Source organism: Myotis lucifugus, unplaced genomic scaffold (assembly GCF_000147115.1).
Source record: "Myotis lucifugus unplaced genomic scaffold, Myoluc2.0 scaffold_229, whole genome shotgun sequence".
Lineage (NCBI taxonomy): Eukaryota > Metazoa > Chordata > Mammalia > Chiroptera > Vespertilionidae > Myotis > Myotis lucifugus.
This window is the reverse complement of record NW_005871277.1, coordinates 1,624,796-1,629,958: the sequence shown is the minus strand read 5'-3', so window position 1 is coordinate 1,629,958 and position 5,163 is coordinate 1,624,796.

The following is a 5,163-nucleotide window of genomic DNA, read 5'->3' as shown; positions in this document are numbered from 1 at the left end:
GACTGCCTGGGTTTGAACTCTGCTCTACCATTCCTGGCTGTGTGACCTTGCACTGGTGACTTAACCTCTCTGAACCTCAGTTTTCTCATCTGTAAAGTGGGGCTAACAAATGAGACATTTCCTATAGGATTGTTGTAAGGATTAAATAAGTTAATGTCTAGGACAGTGCCTGACACAGAGTAGGTGCTATATAAATACTAGCACATATAGTATTACCGTGTTAATGTCTTTTAAAGATGTGAGCTCATTTAAGCTCCCTACCTCCCTCATGAGGCAGAGTGGATTGGCCCTGTTTTGCAGGTGAAGAAACTGAATCTCAGAGAGGCCACCTGCCGAAGATCTCACAGCCACCATGCGGCCGAGGCAGGTTCGGATCAGGAATGTCTGACACTGGATCTGCCACTTCATGTGTTTCTTCCTGGCGGCCACATCCACTCTCTCTGGCCCAGCCTGGTTCCCCGCAGCAAGTGACAGTGGCCATCAAGTTTGAGCAAGAGGCACTGGAGTCATCACCCAGGGAAACAAAATTTTAATATTTATTTATAATGGGCACCATATGCTCCCTCTGATTTTTTTATTTAATTACATCACGGCAGATGGCTGGGTGTTAAAGGCCATTTAGCTAATGGCACTTTGCCTTCTCATTTATTTTCCCGAGTTTTGGGAGGATGAACGGAAATGAATATAGACGGCGTGCTGTGATGCCAGGTAGGGGCGGGTAAGTCCTCGACTGAGGAACTGAGAGGAGGCAGTGTGGGGGGTCTTGGGGACTCTTCCTAGGAGGTGCATGGAGCTGCATGAGGGTGCTCAAGGGTGCACATCCTGAGATTAGGAGCCTGTGTGCATGCACGCACACACGCACACACACACACACACACACACACACACACGTGGAATCTCAGACATGGCAATCCCACTGTTTTGACCCTAGAAGTAAGTCTGTCTGTACAGAAATGCCCATTGCAGCTTTGCAAAGACTGGCCCCAAACTGGCAAAACAACACAACAGGGTGTCAACACACCATGTCAGGGTGCCAAGTTCTTCCCAGGGTTAGTTGGGTTAATAAAATTCTGGATTCCTTATGAGTGTGAGGGAAAGCCACAAGATGGACATTCATAATGGTATTTCTCAGACTATTTGATCACTTCTTTCACTTGCCAAGTGGCTGGTCCAGGAGCAAGAAGGAGGAGAGGGACTTTGATTAAAGGAGTTGCGGGGGGCGGGGGGGTCCATCTACCTGGAGAAGTGTCTGAGGGACAGCGTCCCACGTCTACAAGCTTAGGAAGGGTCCTTCCCTTGCGGCTGGGATTCAGCTGAAGGATGTAACTGAGAGATGCAGTGGGTACGGGAGGGCTGGCTGTCCTGGTGGTCCACTGGGTGTGTGCCATTGCATCACGACATTGAGGCTTAGACAGTTCTGCCCTCGAATCCATGCTCCACTTCTGGCAGGCTGTGTGCTTGAGCAAGTTACGTAATCTCCATGAGCCTTAGATTCCTCGTCTGTAAAATGGGTATAAGCGTGCCTACATCTCATCATTGCTGAGAGGTCCTGTGTTGCTTCTCAGGAATCAGGACAAAAGGAGGTGAATCATAGCATACTTGTTTATAAGGGAGGGACACTGGAAACATTTTACCTGTCTAATGATAAGGAAAAGGTTGAACAAATCTTGGTCTATTCCAAGTAATCGGTATCATTGATAAGTCATTTATTTAGGAGACAAAGGGCGCAGTGGCTCCTTCCCTTCCCTGAGTGGGGAAGAAACCCGTAAGGCGTGTGCTGTCAAGTCAGCTACCACAGAGAGTGATCGAGGCTGAGCCCCTCTGGGGAGCCTCAGGATAAACACAGCCTCAGAGTTAGTGCATCAGAGGGTTAGCGCAGCAGAGACCTGGGGAATGTGTACCCCAACGTCTATCAGTCATTGACTGAGGCTGCCTTCATGTGGCATTTGGGAATTACCTCTGTGGGCGGGCCACATACAGCATCTGTACTGATCTACCAGCTGGCCAAAATGAAAAGGACTGATAGCATTAAGTGTTGACATGGATTTGGAGCAACAGGAATGCTCACACGCTACTGAAAGTAGTTGTCACTACAGCTACTTTGCAAAACAAGTCGGCATTTCTCAGGATGGTCATAAGATGCTCACAGTAAGACCTAGCAATTGCACTCCTAAGCATATATACACCCCACATTAATTCTTATACACGTGTATCGGCTAGGAAAGGCAGCTGGGGATCTCCAAGACACTGGGAGTCCTGGCTAGGGGTGAAATTTTAGTCTTGGTCTAATGACAAAAATATCAGAAATCACTGGTATTTGTTGAGCATCTACTATGTGCCAGGCACTGTGCTGGGCATCTTATTCCCACTGAGCCATTAAATCCTCACTAGAATGGGGATTGAGGTAGCTAGTCAGCTCTCGGTGTCTCAGTTTCCTGCAGCTAGTGAGGGATTCCATTCTGTCCAAGCCATATGAGCTGAGACTGGATGGTGGAGAACCTCCATGAAGGAAAATGGGGTCATTACACCAGGAAAATGGGCACAAAACATATTCCCTATAAATTATTATAATGAAAGGTAACACTTAGGTGCCACTTGCATATATTAACTCATTCCGTCCTCACACCAACCCTATGAAATAAGTACTATTATTTCCCCATTCTATGGATGGGGAAACTGAGACACCGAGAGATGACTAGCTACCTCAGTGGGGGTTCTCGTGAGGATTAAATGGCTGAGTGGGAATAAGATACTCAGCACAGTGCCTGGCACATAGTAGATGCTCAACAAATACCAGCGATTTCTGATATTTTTATCATTAGACCAAGACTAAAATTTCACCTCTGCCCGGGGCTCCCAGTGTCTTGGACATCCCCAGCTGCCTTCCTACCTAGAACTGTGAAGAAATCACAAAACCGCTCTCTCAGGATCTATCTTGGCCCAGCTTGGATGACCAAGGGGTCAGCTGGTCCCCGATCCTGTGCCGTTAAGTAGAGTCCAGGGGGCTGTGGAGGGAGGGCTGGACTGCTGCCCAGCCTCACGGGCTTCCAGCCAGATCTGCCTGCCCCGGAATCTGGAAGGAGCAGCACTGTGGCCCTTTCAGGGGAGGGAGGGCGAGGCCGGCCGCACCTTCTGTGTTCCCTTCCCGCAGGGCAGCTCTGCCCGCCAGTCATTTTCTTGGCAGCTTAACCCCAGAGGTTCATTGCGGTGCTAAAAATAGGCTGTGTTTAGACATTCAGAGCTCCGCCTGGAAACACGGGCTGCAGTAACCAAATGCCACCATTCCCGCCAAGGGGGACCCTGGGCTGTGTCCCTGTAGAAACTCCCGCTAGCCCTGGGAGGGGAGCAAGGTAGGCGCCATCTGCCATGCTCGACAGACGGGGAAACTGAGGCTCAGAGGGGTCTCACGTAAAACGAAGAGGGATGAAGCGATGGTTGCCAGCTCTCAGCAAGCACGCACTCCGTCCAGCCTTAGGGAGCCTCTCATTGAATCCTCCCCAAACCCCAGGAGGGAGAGTCTACGGTCAAACCCCACTTAATGGAGAGAAAGCTGCAGCTCAGAGGTGATGACACCTGCCCTGGCCTCATAGCTGCGCTGACCAGGGAGGATGCTAATGCGGTCGCGGTTTCCCACGTGCAGTGGACAAGTGGAGACTGCGGGGCGGAGGGGCTTGTGGAAGGCCAACCAAGCCCCCACCCGAGGCTGTGGATGCTCAACCTGTGGATCAGGGAGGACCTTCACAGCTGCTCACAGGCTGCCAGGAGGGACAAGGTTGTAAGAATGTGTTTGTAAAACCTTTAAATAGTGTCCGGCATACAGTAGGCGCTCAACAAGTGGCAGCTAGCTTCATTTCCCCATGATCTTTGGGGTAGAATTTCTGTCTGAGAGAGAGAGAGAGAGAGAGAGAGAGAGAGAGAGAGAGAGAGAGAGATGCTTGTGTGGGGCGGAAATGATGGATGGATATGAGAGGCAGAGAAGACTTAGGGGTTCCCTTGGGGAGGTGCGACTGCGGCTCAGCCGGGACCCTGAACCCCTGGCCCAGCCAGAGCTGAGTAATGCAGGATGTCACCTCCACAGAGCCTGAACGGACAGTGCTCTGAGGCGGTCACCGGGTGCTCTGACACCTGGCGTGGAGCCGTGGGTGTAGCTCCAGCCCTGATGGGGAGGCTGGTCCCTGATTCTTTGCATTCATCTCCCCCACTGGTGTTTCCTGGGGACCCACCCCACCACATGCTGGGGCTAACACAGTGAGAGAACAGACACGGTCCTACCCCGTGGGGCTCAGATCCAGATTGCTCTCCCTCCCGACTCGCCCCTGCCTCCCAGCACTGGCAGGGTGGTATGGGAGGCTCAGTCAGCACCCCCTTCCCAGGAGGAGCCCCCTCCTCAGTCCCTTCCTGGGAGGCCCGTTCACTCCCCACGCCACCAAAGCCTCCGTCTGTTCCCTGACAGTTCCCAATGAGCTCATCATCCTCTCAAAACCCACTTGGCATCCACTTAGAGAAAAGATGTGCTGAAATAGAAAAGAATGAGAAGGGGACAACAGTAAAGGAGTAGGCCCAGAAATACCCTCGGAGAGAGAAAAGGCAGGGAGAACACAGCAGCCCAGATCTTTGCGACAGCTGCTTGGCAAATGGCTTCAGAGGCTGCTCACGTGTGCCCATGAGAGGGGTGGGAGCGGGGCCCTTTTCTTGAGCACCTACTATGTGCCAGACACTCTACCTGCAATTTTTTAAAAATATATTTTATTTATTTTTTACAGAGAGGAAGGGGGAGGGATAGAGAGTTAGAAACATCAATGAGAGAGAAACATCGATCACCTGCCTCCTGCACACTCCCCACTGGGGATGTGCCCGCAACCAAGATACATGCCCTTGACCGGAGTCGAACCTGGGACTCTTGAGTCCGCAGGCCAACGCTCTATCCACTGAGCCAAACCGGTTAGGGCTGCAATTTTTTTTAAATGTATTTTTATTGATTTCTGTGAGGAAGGGAGAGGGAGAGAAAGATAGAAACATCAATGATGAGAGAGAATCATTGATCAGCCACCTCCTGCACCCCTCCTACTGGGGATCGAGCCCACAACTTGGGCATGTGCCCTTGACTGGAATAGAACCCAGAACCCTTCAGTCTACAGGCCGATGCTCTGTCCACTGAGCCAA